At 47.4% G+C, this 20,245-nt stretch overlaps 1 protein-coding gene and 1 long non-coding RNA gene across 6 annotated transcripts in view; one reads left to right on the forward strand and one right to left on the reverse strand.

Annotated features, from left to right (window-relative positions):
* The window catches only part of ZBTB16 (zinc finger and BTB domain containing 16), a 187,989-nt gene that overhangs the window by 122,191 nt on the left and 45,553 nt on the right, over nucleotides 1–20,245 (reverse strand). The gene's annotated exons all lie outside the window — the stretch shown is intronic.
* LOC118354910 (uncharacterized) lies at nucleotides 183–10,851 on the forward strand. Its single transcript, XR_004816317.2, has 3 exons — nucleotides 183–4,411; nucleotides 5,664–5,859; nucleotides 6,396–10,851. It is a non-coding gene; the product is annotated as an uncharacterized LOC118354910 (long non-coding RNA).

Raw genomic sequence — 20,245 nt, forward strand, 5'->3', positions numbered from 1 at the left:
CCCTCAGCCTGGGAGTCAGCCCCCCAGAAGTACTTCTGGGTGTTGATGCTGGTATGGGGCAGGCATGCAGGCCAGTGGACACTGCATCACTAGGGTGCATCACCCCCCCAATCACTGACTCCCCAGGATCCCCCCTACTCAGGCCCTCCTAAGGAAGCTGTGTGGCTCTAAAGGTTTCTCACTCCTCATTGTGGCTGTGGATGCTGCCAGTGGCCAGGAGAATGAGCTCCCAGAGTGGGAAAGAGATTTCCCAAAATCTTCACCAAAATGAAGCAAGAAGGCCTAGACTGGGGCAGGCCTGACTCTGAGTCCCGTATCCTCCCCATCAGATCTTGATTAACCGGCCTCACATCACAGTGATGCAGTCAGGAGGGCTAGGCGTGGAGGGAGGCCTTCTCTACACTCAGCCCCAGCCTCCAGCCCTCTGGGAGGTGACAGATAGGGACTCTAGAGCTCCACCTGAAGACACACGTGGAGCTGAATTCTCCAGTGCACAAGATGAATCACAGAACCCTTCCCAAAGCCAAGGGGAACACATGTGACACCTGATGAGTGAGACAGAGCTGTGCAAGGCCATGGCTTTGCCCACCCTGAGCCCTCCTGCCTCCCCGGCACCCCACAAGAATCCCATTCTGAGGGGACACCTGGATGGCTCAGCAGTTGAGCATCTGCCTTCGGCTCAGGGCATTATCCCAGGGTACTGGGATCGAGTCCCACATCAGGCTCTCCAGGAAGCCTGCTTCTCCCTCTGCCTGTGTCTCTGCCTCTGTCCTGTCCCTCATGGATAAATAAATACAAAACCTTTAAGAAAAAAAAAGAAAGAACCCCATTCTGAGATTCTCCCTTGTTCTCCTTCCCTCTTCTAACTGCCGCCGACCCAAGTAATGATGCACAGCCCATCCGACCATCTCCATCTCCCCCTGACCCACACCTGGAATGAGTGCATTCTCAGCAGCAGGAGCAACCATTACACAGGGTGTGTGCATGTGTGGGTGTGGGTATGTGCGCGCGCACACACGTGCTTATGGTGGGGTTGGCAGTGAGGGTTCGGACCGTTACAGTGCTTCTCTAATTTGAGTGCACACCAGAATGACCTAGGAGCTCATTTATACAAATTTCTGTTCCTACTCCAGGTTCTGAATTCATCCATCCCTGTGGGCCAAGGGATTTTAATGCGTAGCCTGTGGGATTCCCATGCAGGTGGTCAGCAGGCCACTCAGAGAACCCTGTGATCTCTGGGCTGCTGTGGAAGAGAACTATCCAGGGTAGGGATTCTCAGGGGAGGACATGCCAGGAAGGGACTTCACACATGAAGGGGCTTTTAAAATGCACATACGTCTCCCCTCCCGCCTCCATCCTCAGATACACACTGTCCCTCAGGAGTCACTGCTGCCACCAGGCTATGGGAGTCAAGGGTGCAACCTGGATTCCCCTGGAAGGAGAGGCACCAGGAGGGGAAAGGGTGGGCAGAGGTAGTGCAGCCCTGGTCCAGGCACCAGAGAGCCAGGGCTCAAAGTAGGGGCCAGGGGCAGCACTCCCTGTCTCTGCTCAACTGGAAAAAGGACAGGTTCTGGCCTTCAGGATGCTTCCGATCTGCAGAGGGACCCAGGCTACTCTACAGGAACGGTCAGGGTACGCCACAGCTAGTCCCAGAGGAAGAGTGATGCAGTGGAATGGAGTCTGTGTGGACTGGCAGGTGGAGAGGTCAGGGTGGCCCTTCCCAAGCCCATGGACCTGGGCCCCTGGCTTCAGTCGGGAACACACAAGAATTCGCACCTGTCCGGGGAAACCGTGCTCAGAACCTCAAGAGGCAGTATGTCTGGTTATGGCCCCAGCTCTCCTGGCCCTGTGGTCACTGCAGCTCAAGTCCCTAACCAACCCACCTCGATGAAGACAAGGCCGGGGTCCCTCCCAACAGCAGCACTCAGCTCCCCCTCATCAGGGGTGAGGAGCTGCGCTAACTTCTGCATCCTAGACCACAGCACCCGGCCCCTGCCCCGCCAGATTTCCTGGGCACCCCCCCCACCAGGACTCAGTGGGGCAGGCCAGTCCACAGCGACATCACCCTGAGGGCCACCGCCACCCCAGTAACCTGCCATGCTCCCGAAGGGAGACACACGGCCAGAAGGAGCGGCTGCCAGGAAAACTCTGCCTGGATAAGGAAACGGGGAGAAGGCGATCACGAGGCGCCTGCTTTGTGGCTCCATCTAGATGGCTCAGCACAAGCAGCAGATTCACCTCGCTTTAAGAGCAGATGGGGCAGAGCTGGCGGGAGATGAAGGCATTATCCGTGCCTGGGCAGAAGGGACGGATTCCAGGGACGGAGCACAGAAGCAAAGGGTTCGGAGCCAGGAAGATCCTTCAAACGGCAGAGCCTCTGAGCGCGGCGGGTTTCAGCCCTTCCGCCCGGACTACCCACGCAGCCGGGCCGCGAGGCCGTGGGCCTGCCGGAGGGCACAGCGGCCCGGCCCGCCCGCTCCTGTTACGGAGGTGGACACGGCGGCAGCACGCAGACACAGATCTGCCCCAAAGCAGGGCTAACTTTGCCTCTCACCGATAGGGGCCGCTTTGGGGGGTCTGTTCTCTCTGTGGCCTCTTCCAGGAAAAACAGGTACATCTGTGGACTGAATTCCCTCAATGGGGGTTGGGTTGGACCCTACAAGACCTCATCTTGCTGCCCAAAGCAAAAAAGGGTCCAAAGGAAGGTAAAGGGGCCACTCCTACAACAAGGTGCGCCCTAGACACCCCCCAACTGCGAGTCTGCCTGTTGCCCAGGGAAAACCGAAGTGGGGGAGCAAAGGTCACTGGTCTGAGAGGACCACAGGAAGAGAACATCCACCATCTACTTCTCTGTCACCATGTCCCCCTTGTGAAGGAACTGGATGAGCCTTCTGCAGTCTTGACTGGAAAAAAAAAAAAAAAAAAAGCTCTGGGAGGAAAACAAAAATGAAAATAAGAGTGACATCATGGGGGAATCGTGTGGGAACGCTGGCTGTGCCTTCTGATAGTTATGCGACCTTGGGCACGTTGCTCAACAGCTCTGGGCCGTGGATCCGCACATCTGAAGTGGAAAAGGCTCATGCCGCCTACCTCCCACCACAGCAGGCCACCCTGTGGTTATACATCAGGAAAGAAAGCCAGGGAGCAAAATGTTAAAAATTGGTAAACCCCAAATTGGTAAAGGTGATAGGAGAGTTCTTTTTTTTTTTTTAAAGACTTTACTTATTTGGGGGAGAGAGCAAGGGGGGGAAACAGAGGAGGAGGGAGGAGAAGCAGACTCCGCACTGAGTGTGGCTCGATCCCATGATCCCAAGATCACAACCAGAGCCAAACCCAAGAGTCCGACACTCATACGACCGAGCCACCCAGGCGCCCCGATAGGAGAGTTCTCTATATTATTCTTGAAACTTTTCTATAAGTTTCAAATCATTTCATGAAAATGAAATCCACAGTAATTTCCTTAGGGGGGGCTGAAATGGGGAGGATGAGAAATTTTAACTATCTTTGTATGGCTGCATTTTTAAAGATGAGTGTATGTGTTGCTATTGTGTTGTGTTTTGTTTTTTAACTACAACAAGAATGTAAAGGACAATAGGTAGATGAGGATCTGCAGGAGGCACAGAAAAGAGAGTAATAGTTAATGCTCTCCTGCCCGCACCTGCTCGTCCCCTCCCTTAGGGCTGGGCGAGCACGTGGATGGCCATGCCCTGGTCACATGCAAGCTCCCAGAGGGCAGCAGGCTGACTCTGTCTTGCTCTTGAGCCCTCTTCCTCCATGGCCTTGAACCGCACTCTGCACTTGATGATCCTCCAATACCTGTGTCCGACTGACCATGCGGAGTGAGAGGCTGGAACAGGTGCGTGGGCAGAGCCACCAAGGACGGACATTTTCATCAGCCTGGCTTGGCTTAACTGTGTCCTTCTGGTGCGAGGAGCTCGGGTTTCCGGGATGTGGCCAAGAGACGCCGATCTGCCAGTGGCCGCAGTGCTGAGGCCTCTCAGGGCTATGGGCCCAAGGGGTTAATGTTTGGGTATTTGTTCCTGTCCCACAGTCCCCTCTCTAAATGCCCAGCCCTAATCCCAGAGCTTAGCAAGGGTGGAATTCCAGAACACCTCAGTTCCGGACCTTGTTTGGTAGGAGGTCGGGGGCCGAAACTATGGGAGAGATTCCGAGGGGCAGCAGGAGAGGCTGGGAGAGACATTTGGGGGCAAACCTGAGAAGTCTGCCACCAGCGCTGCCTTTTCTGTCACCACAGCCAGGAAGACATGGCCACCGGAGCCCGTCGTCTTCTCACGGCCTCTGCTGTAAGCACTGGTGACACTGATGTATTAAAAAATAAAGAAGGCTGTTTGCTTCCATGAGTTACCCTGACCCTGCGGCGATGTGTCTCGCATAACACCCACGGTGGCTGGTAAATTGAGCAAACATGACATAGATGTCCTGGGAGTCACAGAACCAAGCTGGACTTTGCTCCCCATTATCCCCCAACCATCTCCCCAAAGCAAAGTGACCTTAAAAGCAAAATCCATCTGCTGAAACCCTGTTGAGATTATTCATATGTTTTGATTCCTAATTCAAAAATAATAAGTGGTTCATGGGTTCCAAGTTTAAAAATATATTCATCATCTGGTCTCTGTAGTAGAACATATCCCACTGGCTCGGAACACACACCGCCAAAGACTCCGCGCACCGGCCTGGTGCCCATATGGTCATTTAGCCATAGGTGACAGCAATGCCTGGCCTTACACCACCCCTTTTTATTCTATTAAAAATCCTATTTTAAGGCCACTGTCAATAAGAGCCTTAACTTCTCTGGACGGAGGAACTAAGAGACCAACAAACTGTAAATCCACTTGCTCCTGATGATTCCTCGGGACAGAGCAACCATTAAGCATGAGAAATGGGAATTCATGCTTAATTTCAAATCCATGTGTGCTCCAATGTGGAGAGCAGCTCATTAGTGTGTTAATAGCCAACAGGACCCAAGGCCATCCTCACACATTCCTTCATTCCTTCTCCAGAAAGTCCTCTCTAGACTTACACATACATATGTGTATATATATTTATACATGTATGAAGCCATTCATCCTAAATGCAGGACATCAACAATGAGGTTCAGATTCTAACCTGGCATCAGCACTGTCTTGGCATTGTGTTTAGCCTTCCCATCTACCGGGATCTCCTTCTGGGGGCCCCAATAAGGCCCCTTCCAATCCACAGGCCCAATGGTAGATCCCAGCAGCCATGTCATACTACATAACTGCTATTGTGTGTGACCGTACCATGTAACCCCAAAATACATACATTGAGGGATACTTGGGGGGCCCCATGGTTGAGCATCTGCTTTTGGCTCAGGTCCTGGGATCGAGTCCCACATCAGGCTCCTTGATGACAGCCTGCTTCTCCCTCTGCCAATGTTTCTGTCTCTCTCTGTGTCTCTCATGAATAAATAAATAAATAAAATCTAAAAAAAAAAAATTCTTGAAACCCTGATGGCCAATGTGATTATATTTAGAGAAAGGACCCCATACAGAGATCATTAAGGTTAAATGAGATCACAAGGGTGGGGCCCTATTGGAAAGGATTAGTGTCCTTATAAGAGAGACACCAGAGAGGTTGCTCGCTCTTATTTGCTATCTTCTCCCCACTCTCTACCACATGAGGACACAGTGAGAAGGGAGACATCTGCAAGCCAGGAAGAGAGCTCACCAGATTCTGACCATGCTGGAACTTGATCTTGGCCTTTCCAACCCCCAGGCTGTGAGAAAACAAATCGTATCATTGAAGCCACCCAGCCTGTGGTTTTTGCTATGGCAGCCCAAGCAAACGAAGACAAAAGCCCTCATCACAAAGCCTTCGGTGAGTGACTGACCTAGGGCAGACACCCATCCAAACTATATCAGCCAGATTCCCTCTCTTCTAGAATTGGGGATATGGGCATGGAAAATTCTATTAGGTCTTATCACACGTAAACCAGGGAGTCCCAGACCAGCATCTAAAGATCACTTGTTTGCAGAGAGATAAAAATGAAACTGGATGCACGGCCCAAAGTGAGGATGAGACAAAGAAAGAGAATACTGCCTGAGTTTCTGACAACTAGCTCTTGGTTCCGTTCACCTGCCTTCAAAGGTGGGGCTCTATCCCTACCCTTGGGCTCCAGGAAACACTGCTAGATCACAATAACAAATCCTCTTATTGGGCTTAAGCTAGCACAAATTGGGGTGGGGTGGGGGGGGCTTTCTGGTTTTTTTGTTTGGGTTTTTTTTTTAACACAACCAAAAAAGCCCTAAGTAGTATATAGGAACACGGACTTTGAGGCCCTTAAAAGCCGAGACAGTGCCATGCCCTCCATGTTTATTTACCCCACTCTAATGGTAAATGTTTGCATTCTACAGAAACCAAGGTGACAACTGTCCATTGAACTGAACCAATGGGTACATGCCACAAAATGCTCCCTGAGGAACCAGAAACAGAACACAGCCAACTCAAGTTCCAGACAAAAATCACTCTTAAGTAATAATTACCTCTTTGCTGGGCCATAGCTTTTACACAGATTCTAAGGATACCATGTTTTTTCTCTGTTATGTGCCTCACATACAGGGTATGCATTCAGCAAGTGAAGAATAAAAGGCCGTTTCCATTTCTGATCCCACCCTCTGCCAACCATACCAGGCACACATCTGCTAGAATAAATGGTTGCTATAGAAATCACCATTTTTGGAACAGGCAAACCCAGAGTCTATGAAGAACGCAGCCATCTCCGTACTCAGTGAAATCTGGGGGCCTGGGGCTCGGGAAGCGTCTTAGCCAACAGCCAGTAGCTTGTAACCAAACTGACCTAAGACAGGGACATGATACCTCACATCTCAGAGAATCTATCTTGACAGTCAAAAGTGAAGAGTTGCCAACAGAAGCTGAGGTTACACTAGAGGACCCTCCCTTGAGAGTAGAGTCACAGTTTGGAGACATCTGTGAAATTCTATAAAACTGGCACTGTAGGGATCCCTGGGTGGCGCAGTGGTTTAGCGCCTGCCTTTGGCCCAGGGCGCGATCCTGGAGACCCGGGATCGAATCCCACGTCGGGCTCCCGGTGCATGGAGCCTGCTTCTCCCTCTGCCTATGTCTCTGCCTCTCTCTCTCTCTGTGTGTGACTATCATAAATAAATTAAAAAAAAAAAAACTGGCACTGTAACATCATGGGTGAAGGTTTGGTATCCGGGATCTGACACTCCCAGACACTGGGCTCCACCACCTAGAAGCTGCGTAGTCCTTAGCAAGTCACTTACCCATTCTGTGTCTCTCTTCTCATCTGTAAAATGAAGATAATAACAGCCCTAATTCATGGGATTACTGAAATTATTAAGCAAGATGATATACATAAGTAGGGGTGCCTGGGTGGCTCAATTAAGCATCTGCCTTCAGTTCAGGTCATGATCCCAGGGTCCTAGGATGGAGTCCCATGTTGGGCTCTCTGCTCAGTGTGGAGTCTGCTTCTCCCTCTCCCTCTCATGTGCTCTCGATCTCTCTCTCTCTCTGTCAAATAAATAAAATCTTTAAAAAGAAAAGAAAAGATAATATACATAAGTATTCAACTCATGGCAGCAATGTATGTGGTATTTTTACTAAGGACCCACGGTGCTAGCCAGAATCAAGAACCAGACTCGGGGAAAGCAGAGACAAAGAACAGAGCCATGGATTTCATGTCTTGATTTGGGGAGGAAATAACCTTCTCATCTCACTGGAGGCCCAATCATGAGTTAGACCTTCACTCTAAAACCTGGGGAGGGTTGCCAGGACCTCAGTGCTCCCATTCAGAAGCTCTGGTACTCTGAGACAGTTCACAACCACAGTGGGCACCTCTTCCAAACTCTACCCTCAGTGACCTCCCAGTGGCAGCCTGAAATTGACCGTGGTGGGAGTTATCTATCATGCAAATCAGTAAATGCTACAAATCAGGTACCTTTTTCTATCCTGGAGAATTTGTTATGAAACATTTCCTAGCACATCAGTGAAAAAGCTTCCTCACCAGGGAAGAGGGATCTGAAAAACATTTTATACTTGAGAGTCGGTACAATCTAAGGTTTCTCTGAACAGGGATAAACAGGATTTCAGAGGACCCAGGAATGCAACTACATATCCCTGATTGGCCCTCTAAGTTTCGTTTCCAGCCATCAAACTGTAGAAACTAGCATCCTGGCAAAGCCCTGTCAAAGGAGGCGCCATCTTGGAGATAAGAGGGAAAGAAGGGTCCTGAAGATTTGGAGATTTGAAGAGCGTAAGTCTGCAGACCAGACCCGCAGACTGTGATCTGAGAGATCCCTCCTCTGAAGAGAGGTACCCCTCGCTCCAGAGCAAACAGCCTGCCTGGGGAAGAGCTCTCCTCCCCAGCAGCACCACTGCCATGTCAGAGGCTGGTGAAGAGTCCCGGCTCGTCCACCTCCTCTGCTGTGTGACACCAGGCAAGGTGCTAGGCCACCCTGAGCTTCAGTTTATTATCTGTACTTTGATTTTACAGTACTTACCGCAAACCTGTTGTGAGGATTAAATAAGATCTGGCTTTTAATAATGCCTAACACAGGACTGACCTAACATAAGCATTCACAAGAAGAGGGCTGTTGTTCCGGTTGTTGGTAAAAACCCACAGTCCTAATCACTGCAGAGACCCAGACAAAAGTTTTCCACATCCAGGTGAGACCAGAGTCCTCCACCACACTGTCCAACCGTAACCTTCTGTGGTCCCACACCTCTAACACAGCCCCTATTAGGTTATCTTGTTCTAACTTCATGGGGAGACAGGCCTGTGTGCCACTGAGAAGAGCAGTGGACACAGAATTAGTGGGTCTTTTGGAGGGATTCTTCGGAGGAAATCCTGCAGGTGACTCCAGGGTTCCCAAAGGGGACGGTGGAGGGCTGGTGCTCTCCAAATTCTAAGATATCATGATATATGTTCAAGAATTAGTCAAGACTACAAAAATAAAAATAAAAATCCTCCCCCAAACTCTAGTCTGTATCCCCCAGATCCTGTAGATTTTATGAAGCAATCAATATGCATTAGATCCAACACACTAATTTCAGACACACACCTGGGGTCCTGTGATAAAGTCAGTTGTGTCTATGCAACCAAGGATGAAAATTTCAGAGAGCCATGATTTCATCAGTCACCAACTACAAAGGATTAATTAGGAGCGAGCGAAGAGCTCATGGCTCGGGAACCCAGACCCAAGGAAAATATCTATCTCTGCTCTCCAGATGTCAGCACACAAACGAATAAAGGTCTTTGATGAAAACACTTCTCATTATTCAGGGGACTCCAAAAATACTGTTTTCTGCCATGGAATTAAGACACTTTTGATTCTTATACATTCTAAAAGATCATCAAACACCAATGAACACAACTGAATTAGTATACAGACTTCTGCTTATCGAAATATCTTTCCTTCAAGACCCACTACAATTATACAGACTACGTCTTCAGAGTTTTTCCAAGATCTCAAACAGCATGTCCAAAATATAAATAACTATTTCTCCACCCAGAACTTCTTCTATATTCCCCCCGCCCCCATCGACCATCTATCCAAGCAAAAGCTCAGGACTCTCTCAACTCTCTCCTCATAACCCTCCTGCCTAATCCACGGGACCCATCCACCACACCCCTACCATGTGCCCTTCATGCTCCACCCCACCACTGCCATAATTCAGCCTACATTCATTCTCAGTCCACCCCCAAAAGGCTTCTGACTCCAGGCTAACTCCCACCTATCCACCCTCAGTGCCACACTCAGAATGCTCTTTTTAAGTTTTATTTATTTAAGGGACACCTGGGTGGCTCAGTGGTTGAGCATCTGCCTTTGGCTCAGGGTATGATCCCTGGGGTCCTGGGATCAAATCCCACATTGGGCTCCTTGTGGGAAGCCTGCTTCTCCCTCTGCCTATGTCTCTGCCTCTTTCTGTGTGTCTCTCATGAATAAAAAAAAATAAAATAAAATCTTTTTTTAAAAGTTTTATTTATTTAAGTCATCTCTACACCCAACATGGAATTCGAACTCATAACCTGGAGATCAAGAGTCACAGGCTCCTTCGACGGAGCCAGCCAGGCACTCCTGAGAACTCTCTTTCTAAAACACACTTCCTGTTATTTTGCTCCCCTGATAAAAATCTTTCAGCATCTTACAAAATGGAACATAGGTCCTTTTGCTGAGCAAGCAAGACCTTCATAACGGGCTCAACGTCACCTCCAACCGACACCTCTACCCACTTCTTTACACACCTCGAGCTCCAGTTAAATCAAATGGTTGCCGGTCCTCTGCCCCGTCCTCCCTGGGCCTTCGTATATGTTGCTCTCTTCCACCTGGAATGCCTTTCCCTGGTCTCACCGGTGACAGTCCTCTTTTATCTCTCAAAACCCTGCCTAGATGTCTTCTCAGCAACTTTGTGTGCGGCCCCTCCCAAGGCCTCCTTTCCCTCTACACCTTGTGTTTCATTTGATTCCGACTTTTTTATTATACTATAACGTACTGCACATTTGTTCCCTGCTAGCTTAGGAGATTCTCAGGGACAAGGACTACATCTCTGGATTTCTGTACATCCATTGTCTGGTATATAGTAGGACTCAATAAATACTTGTTAACTGAGGGAGTCAGACGTACTCCTGGCCCTCCTGAAGTTTCTGGTGCACTTTCTAATAAGTAGAAGGCAACAGGTTTTATTCTACTTTTTATTACAGCCATTTGAGTACTAGCTTGAACCCTAAACTAAGAGCTAAGAAAAGGACTGTGCTTCCCCATTACATCTCCAGAAGAGCCAAAGTCATCCAGTAGGTATTCAGTAAATATTTGATGAATTGAATAAAGTGAGTTCAAAGCTCCTCTCCAGGACCTAAAGACCTAGCTTTAAAACACATACACACAACACTCACACATACACAATGCTCAATCACCTACTTAGGAGGCCCTGAGAGGTTTCCAAATGCCCAAATATCCATCTTCTGAGCAGAGGGTTACAGAAGGTCAGATTCCAACCTGAGAACGAGGTGAAGTTCCATCAAGCTGAAAAAGAAGACTAGACCATTTCAGGTCAGTGGCTCCCAGATGCTCACATCCCCATCACCCCCTACTTCACCTAGAATGTCCATTAAACACACTTAAACACGTTACTTCTTTCTTCCAGCACTTTCTGCCACCAATTTTAGCAAACCTTGGGGCTGGGAGTTGGAAGGAACATTTTCTAGGCAAATTAAAAAAAAAAAAAAAAAAAAGGACCATGGAAACCCATCTCTAGTGTCTATTTCTAGTGGTTCTGGTCCCCTGATGAGAGGACAGCGTGGGGAGCAGATGCGGCCTGCAGCCCACCACTCCCAACAAAAACGTGGAAGTCAACACGCGAACACACGTGTATATATGAGGAGCCGGTGTGGCGATCCCTTCCACACAGCAGGCAGACACCCTGCCTCTCCGTCCTCCCCTCCCTCTCCCTGGGAAAGATAAATTAGTGGGTTGTCAGTAGAGGACAGCCAAAGCAGTTGTGTTTCTGTAAAGGGGCAGTGGAAGTGTCTGTGATTAATGAAACCTTAATACGAGGCCGTTAGACAGCCTCTCGTCAGCCACTGAAGGAAGACAGATCCCTTCAGACAGGGAGAAAGTCCTGCTGCACACCCTCCTGCTCCTACCTCGAATGAGCTCCTGCTCTGGGAAGAAATGTGTGGGACCCATGTCTCTCCCCCTAGAAGAATGCAGACTCTCGCCTTCTCACTAAAACCAACACCTGCCGATGTGCTAAGAGTCCTCTTGAAGTTCCAACAATAGACATCAAAGCTGATGTTTGGAAGTTGAGATAACAAGGGAGTAAAAAAAAAGAGAGAGACAGAGAGAGAGAAGAAAACAACACCAACAAAGGTCTGTCTCACCTTTGACCTCTGGAGAGGAGACAGACCTCCAAACACTTTAAACAGTGCTAGAGGACACACACTCTTTCCCTGCTCTGGTCACATCCACATACAAAACCAATGGGTCCTTCCTCTAGAACGTCTTTCCCAGAGACGGGATTGCAAAGCTTCAGTTTCTCAGGTGAGGGTAGAAAAACTAAAAGGAATCTACAGGTTTGCAGCTATATTCCAGCCTTACCCAACCTCTTCCTACATCCGCCCCCACCCCCAACAAAAGAAGGAAAGGAAGGGATCTGTGCTCCTGAGATCTTTATTTCTAGGCCCCTGTACTCACCTGCAGGGCTTTTACAAAAATCAGCTCATGACTGAAAAGTTCCAGGGAACACTTTAACCTCCCCTCCAGATTCCATCCCTTGTGCTAAAAAGTAATGTAAGTTCTGTTCTTGGAAGAAACTCCAGCAAGAACTGAAGCAAACTTTTCTCTTTTTTTTTTTTTTTTGCAGACACTTTGTAGTATCTATATATACTCTATGCTCCTCTATATCACTAAGGCTCAGTTCAGCAGTGAGCACATGGTTCGAGCAGGTGGGAGAACTGAGAAACTGTTAAAATATTTCGGACATTCAAAGGTCTACAGCGTGACATAAAAAACCACCCATATACACTGAAGCCTCCTGTGTGCCCCTCCCCAGTCAGATTTCCAAGGACATTTGTCTCACTGATTTCCTACTTCAAGTCTCTATCCACTATTCTGTCTTTCAACAAACATCAACTGGTCCCCCATTTTGTGGCAGACACTGTACCAAGTATGAGGGGCACATTCTACAGACATCTCCAATTAGATTACCAGGTTATTCTAGATACTTAAGAGAAGAATCATGGTATTTCTACTTACTTCCTGAAAAATATGTCATGGCAATAGAAATAGCAGTATTTCTACTGAACCACCACCTGGAGGGTATAAGAGCCAGTAGAATTATTTTTTCAGTAACAATTTCCTCCCTGTGATCTATTCCAACTACTAATAGATCAACTTTCTAATAGAAAAAGGATAGGAGCTTGGTCACCTCATGTTACTTAAAACTTGGTTCATCTAGCCAACATCAACTTTTTGTTGAATGATTGACTACATGAATACATGAATACGTAAACACAAGAATGAATGCCAGGTTTTGGTAGAAGACCAACTGGATGACTAGACAGCGAACCTCAACAGATTTGGCTTGGAATAAGGCAATCCCAGCTAGCTGCATGTAGGAAGAGGAAACAGAGGACAGGAGATCAAAATAGAATGAGGGGCAACACAGAAGGGTCATCTACAGAATGTATGAATTTTTTAAACCTCCTCTCCTGAACAAATGCCAAACTAGGAAACACTTCACAAGGGCAAAGATCATGACTATTTGTCCTACTCCATCTTACTCAAAGCAAAACACCTGTTGGGTACTCAATAAATATCTGTTGAATAAGCTGCCACGAACTCACCTCTGTCTGAGAAAAGGACAGGATCAGATGCATTTTTCATTTGGGAATATTTGTGGGGTTTTTTAAGATTTTATTTATTTATTCATGAGACACAGAGAGAGAGAGAGAGAGAGAGAGAGAGAGAGAGAGGGAGAGGGAGAGAGAGAGAGGCAGAGACACAGGCAGAGGGAGAAGCAGGCTCCATGCAGGGAGCCCGACGTGGGACTCGATCCTGGGTCTCCAGGATCATACCCCGGGCTGAAGGCAGCGCTAAACCGCTGAGCCACCGGGCTGCCCCATTTGGGAATATTTGGAGATCAATGCTTTGGAATCCCCTCTTCTTTGGTTTTTTCCCTTCTTCTTCCCCAAACCCCAACCAGCATCCAAGTCAATGCCTCCACCATATCTATGTAAAATACACACAATGTTGTTGGACCTTGAGGCCCCACGCACCACTTTTGAAGGATGGGCCAGTCTCAGAAGGGTGTATGGGATAAAGGGATGGAGGAGAGTTGATCTGTTTGGTAAATTACCTGTTCATAAATTATACACTGATGGCTAAGACAGCGCTGAATTCAAAGATGAGTCAAACAGAATGACAAGATCTCTGCTCTCAAACAAAACTCTAAGAAGGAAGAGGAGATATACAGAACTATTTCTGCCCTAAGTCAGAAAGCAGGAGGCACTCTGAGAGGTAAAAATGAAGTATATGGAACTAGAGATGGTTTTATAGAGTTTTCAAGTAAGTCTTAAAGACTGGGTAGGACAAGTAGGAAAGATGGGGTGAGTCTGCCTTCCGTGGAAAGACAACTCTCAGGAGGAGTGTCTTCAAAATAGGGAAATCTGTGCTGTGTATATGTGCTAAAAGCATCAGACCAATATTCGCCTTAGAGAAGGGGTACTCGGGATCCCTGGGTGGCTCAGCATTTGAACACCTGCTTTTGGTCTGGGGCGTGGTCCTGGAGTCCCAGGATGGAGTCCACATCGGGCTCCCCGCATGGAGCCTGCTTCTCCTTCTGCCTGTGTCTCTGCCTCTGTCTCTCTCTCTCTCTCTCATGAATAAATAAATAAAATCTTAAAAAAAAAGAGAGAGAGAGAGAGAGAGAGAAGTGGTTCTCAGTGGAATTCTTGACAGAGAAAAATCAACCTTTTAACATAATTCATTCTCTCTTTTCTTCCCCGCCCTCTCCCTCCATCATACAGCGATCGCTCTCTCTCTCTCTCTCTCTCTCTCTCTCTCTCTCTCTGGATACTCTCCCCAAATGCAAATTCTAAAATGTGACCATTAAAGGCTTTATATATCCATTCTACAGATATCATTGTGACATCTTTAAATTCAATAAATTATGAAGACATTATATGATAAAAGGAACCATAGAATTATAGCACAGATGATCAACTGGGAAACATATCTGCTATGCATTCAACAGATAGGTTTTTTTCTGCATATTTTCTTAAAACTTTAATTTTTTTAATTTATTTTTTAATTCAAGTATAATTAACATACAGTATTATATTAGTGTACAGTATACTGATTCAATAATTCTATACATTTCTCAGAGCTCATCATGATAAATGTTCTCTTAATCCCCTTCACCTGTTTCACCCATCCCCCCTACCACCCTTCTAGCAACCACCAATTTATTCTCTAGAGTTAAGACTGTGGGTTTTTTTTTTTTGTCTTTTTCTCTATTCATTTCCTTCATTTCTCAAATTTCACATATGAATTAAATCATATGGCATTTGTCTTTCTCCGTCTGACCTATTTCACTTAGAACTATACCCTCTAAAAAAAAAGAACTATACCCTCTAAATCCATCCACGTTGTTTCAAATGACAAGATTTCTTTCTCTTTTATAGCCCAGTACTAATCCATTGCATGTATGTGTGTGTATTTATACATATGTGTGTATATACATATACATATGTGTGTGTGTGTGTGTGTGTATATATATATATATATATAAACATTTTCTCTATCCATTCATCTATGGATGGACACCTGGTCTGCTTCCGTATCTTGGCTATTGTAAATAATGCTGCAATAAACAATAAACACAGGCTTGTATTTATCTCTTCCCATTAGTGCTTCCATTTGCTTTGGGTAAATACACCACAGTGGAATTACTGGGTCATAGGGTAGTTCTATTTTTAATTTTTAGGCACCTCCACACTGTTTTCCACAGTGGCTGCACCAATGTGCATTCCCCTCAATGGTGCATGAGAACTCCCTTTTCTCCATATCCTCACCAACACTTGCTTCTTCAACAGATAAAAGCTTAATATTTCTGACTCATGTAAAAAGAAAATCAGGAGTGCCTGGGTGGTGCAGTTGGTTAAGCATCCAACACTTGGTCTTGACTCAGGTCATGATCTCAGGGTTGTGAGATCGAGCCCCACATCTGGCTCCAATCTCACCACTAAGTCAGCTTGAGTTTCTCTGTCCCTCTCCCTCTGTCCACCCCCACAGAGAGAGGAGCACCCCCTCTCTCTTGCAAATGAATAAACTTTAAAAAAAGAATCAATATATGTTTAAGGAGGAGATAAAAACCCAATAGAAAAACATGCAAAATGTTTTAAATTTGTGATGTAGCCAAGTTTATCCATCTTTTTTCTATATACTTTGGGTTTTATATATAACTTTTCAAAAACATATATTACATTATTCAAAATGTATATTTCTACACATGCACACCCAAGAAAATGCATCTGACAAGTGCTCACAAAAAATAAGTTCCTTCTTTACTGAAGTAAGTCTAGAAGTCTCAAAAAAAAAAAAAAAAAACAGAGTTAGGGTAAAAAAGGAAAGAGGGAAAACGTGTCTCCTCAATAGACAACAAAAACACCAGAGATAAATAAAATCAGCATCCTGGCATCTGAAGATCCTGAAAACCTAGACTACAGATTAAATTAATTAGGAAAACCACCCACCACAAACCAATAGCACCAGGAGAGGGGGACAGGAGAAGAAGAATGCGAGGATGAAGTTCTGTCAAAACAAACGTGTCAGAATAGCTTGTGTAAAAGAACTCCCAAAGGAACTTTCAGCCCTTCATGGGACACGGTGGTCTCTGCATCTCATTCATAATGTTTGCCTTGGCTGAGGTTCTAAACCACAAAAACATCTGTACAGAAGGAAGCAACTGATTTCAATGAAATCATTCTGGAAACTTTTCACATATTCAGAGTAATTTCATGAAAGGACAATGCGCTTAATGGTTCGCACTGGGAGGACAATCTTGTGGTTAGCAGGACTGGCCAGTCACGCTCTCTCCCATCGGTGTGGAAGCGTGCGTGTGTGTGTGTGTGTGTGAGAGAGAGAGAGAGAGAGAGAGAAAGGGAGTTTGGAGAGGAGGGGAGGAGAGATAAACCATTTCAGGAGCATAGCCAATTATACAGGTTGGTTTTAATTTTGAAACTAGTACTTAAATACCAATGGTATTGCCTTCAGCTCTCTGGAAACTACAGTGTAATTAGGTTCACTCAACTTAACTTAAAACATGTCCAGTCATTAAAATTTTTCTTGATCCAGCCAAGTTATTACACACACACACACACACACACACACACACACTCACTCTCAGATCTCTAAGCCAAAAGTACATCAAGTCCCCAAGAAACAGCAAAAACATGTCACTGCTTTTCAGAAACACACACTCGTGTTTCGTGACCTTCCTTAAAGATAATGTTCTCACGATTAATTAATTTATGAATAGTTCCCCCCCAACATGCACAACAGGTTCCATGCAAATTCTGGAGCTTTTAAATTATACTGTTAATGAAAGCAAATAAAGGCAGTTAAAAGGCAATTTGCTCAATTGGTGTTAATATTTAAGCACAGCATGTGTAAAAACAAGATCACAGAATTCAGTTTTTACCAAGAAAACTTTAACCCAACTTCATTTCCAAAAGATCAGACGCGTTACCGAGAATCTTTTTCCCCCTACCCTTCAGCGTCAGGTAATGAGGCTTTTTATTAAGTAAATATTTCACATTAACCTCATCAGTTTCTATCACTTAGAAATTCCAATCTATAAAATCAAATCAGCTTAATCATGTTTAGATTAGATCCTGCATCCTGAAGGCAAACTAAATTGTTTACATCTTCCCCCTCCTTGGCACACGCACGCATCGAGATTCCAAGGTGTGAGAATAATAGGAAGGTTTCCGCCGCCCCCCTGATCCTGTGGTCTCCCCCCATGCCGGACCCTCATTTCTAGAACCTGCACCAGCAAAACCAGCACGGCCAGTCTCGGCATCTCTGCCAGCTGTTTCAGAAGCACTCATACAAAAGCCCTAAAAGTTGACAAGCCGGACCAGAGCAGCTGCTGTGGCTTTGTGTGGAGCGTGCCAGACGCCCCTACAAAAAGGGGAAACTGTCCAGGGGTCAGATCAGTAACACGTGACTGCCCCTGGCAACCCCAGGTTACCGCTTTGGGGGGCGGGGGGGCTCTGCACGCCAGGTGCTGAAGACCGCTTTATGTCCAACTGTCAACTTTGCATCTGGGTGAAGTGCCCCAAATCTCCCAGAAAGTCCAAGCCTTCGGAGAGGACTATGGGGGGGCGGGGCACAGTGAGGAGGGTCAGCCTCTCTCTGACACTGAAGGTCTAAGCCCCTTGCAGACACACACACATCAGTCGCCCACATCCTCCACACCCTTCTCCGGGAGTCTAGTGCCTTCAAAACATAGTGTTTCAAAGTACTATGATTTTCCATATGATGTTGAACATCTTCAAAGTACTTGAATGACCCGGCTCCCTCCAAAAGTCCCCCAGCCACCCCTTCCTCCCCCCATTCCTGGTTCCTGTAGCATACCTCAGTTTCCCTCACTGCTCTGCCCAGCGGTTCAACTGAACCACAAAGTCCACACTGCCCACGAAAACCAAGCCCCCCTGGGGCAGCCCCGGTGGCGCAGCGGTTTAGCGCCGCCTGCGGCCCGGGGTGTGATTCTGGAGACCCGGGATCAAGTCCCACATCAGGCTCCCTGCATGGAGCCTGCTTCTCCCTCTGCCTGTGTCTCTGCCTCTCTCTCGCTCTCTCTGAATGAATAAATAAATCTTCAAAAAAAAAAAAAAAAAGAAAGAAAACCAAGCCCCCTGCGAGAGCTAGTGCCGTCTGCACCTGGCCAGCTCTGCACACCCAGCTCCTGCCCCGCATCTGCTAGGGGAACCTGCTGGCAGAACACCCCCAGGACACCCTGGTCTCCAAATTCCAGTGCTCCATCTCACCCTTCCCCCTCCTCCTCCCCAAGCCTGCTTATCCCCAAACCATTTCTATTCGATTAAGGGGACTGGCTGTGGCTAGGATGTTTACATTAGGCTCACTTCCAGGCCATAACCCGTCCTGAGGGAACACATTCCTGATCGGGGCAATAGAAAAAACTATGCAAAACATCTGGGCAGCTCTGTGCTCCCCACTCTGGCCTTGGGGAACTCCCATCAACCTTCGGTCCCCGCAAGAGTGAGCAGCTCCAGAGCATGAGGGGCAGGGAGTGGCCTCGAGGGTCAGGGATGCCAGGGAAAGCTGCAAAATATTTTCAGGCTCAGCCAAGGATCCCATACCTCAAAGCACAAAGAACCAATCTCACTCAGCACAGACCAGCTATGACTTCTGGGGAACCAGGACTTTCCAGAAGGCCAGTGCGGCACTGAGACAAAGTTCCTTAGCCAACTGCCACATTCAGATGGAGAGCTACAGAAAGGCCAAAGGGAGTTCCACTAAAGAAGAAACATGCAGACATCCCAATAAAGGGGCCCCGTACTCTCCCCTTCATGCTCACGTCCTCTCCCATGGGCTCCCCTCCCCAAGGGCCAGGTCTCCTGTCAACAAAGCCTTGGGTCAGGACGACAGATGCACCCCAGCCCCAAAATGGGACTGACCCACTGAAGAAGCATAACCGAAAGTCTGGTGAAGTCAATTCTGGCCAGATGCCCTTGCCTACCCATCAGCACTCAAGCCACTCTATCCCAACAGCCATGGAGAAAATCCACGAAGGCCTTAAGAGCACAGGCTAAGCAATTAGACAGACCTGGGTCTGATTTCCAGCCATCCAACTTAAAAGCATGGGCTAACTACCCAACTTTTTTGAACTTCTGTGTATAAATAAGGCTTCTCATCTGTAGCACCCTGAAGGTCTAAGCGCCCTGCAGACACCCACACATCAGTCGTCCAAAAGCATCCCCACTGTGGGGACTGAACGAGGTGATGGGTACCAACGCTGTGCTCCGAGCCTGCCATACCACAGGTGAGCCGACCCACGGGAGCTCCCCGACCCGACACCCAGGGCAATCAGCCGCCCCTGCCCAGCAAGCCCTCCTCAACCCCATGGGCAGTTTCCTAATAGCTCAGGTGTCTTGCAGGGAGCTGGGTGGGAGGGGAGGTGGACCAGCTTAACGTTTCACCGCGATGTTAAAGAGAACTCCTTCCAGAACAAGGAAGCAGACAGCTATGACAGAGGAAAGACCCACGAACAAGCACATGGGACCCCGGTTCCACTTCAAAACTCAGAGGCTGTGACTGCTTCTGTAAACACGGAAGCTGGCTCGCTGATTCACACGGGGCTTTTTCTAAAAAGGAAGAGGACCAGAAAAAAGATCGCGAAGATGCTGGAGAGGATGGGTGTCCTCGCTCGGGAGCCACAAGACTCAGGAGCTGCTTCCTAATGGCTGCAAATGTTTTGTACACTCAGCTACTCCACGTGCCCTCTTGCATCAGGGCCTGGGGTCTCTGCGTGAACGCGGGCACCAAAAGACCATCTGGGCTGCCGTCTTACACACAGAAGTTTAAATAGCTCGATGAATGAACCTAGGAATTAATGAATGATGAAGCCGTATGGTCCCAGGCAGCAAACCCTCCCACGAGCAGCAAACCCTCCCCGCATCTCCTGCGATGAATGCTCC

Source organism: Canis lupus, chromosome 5 (genome assembly GCF_003254725.2).
Source record: "Canis lupus dingo isolate Sandy chromosome 5, ASM325472v2, whole genome shotgun sequence".
In the NCBI taxonomy this organism is placed as follows: domain Eukaryota; kingdom Metazoa; phylum Chordata; class Mammalia; order Carnivora; family Canidae; genus Canis; species Canis lupus.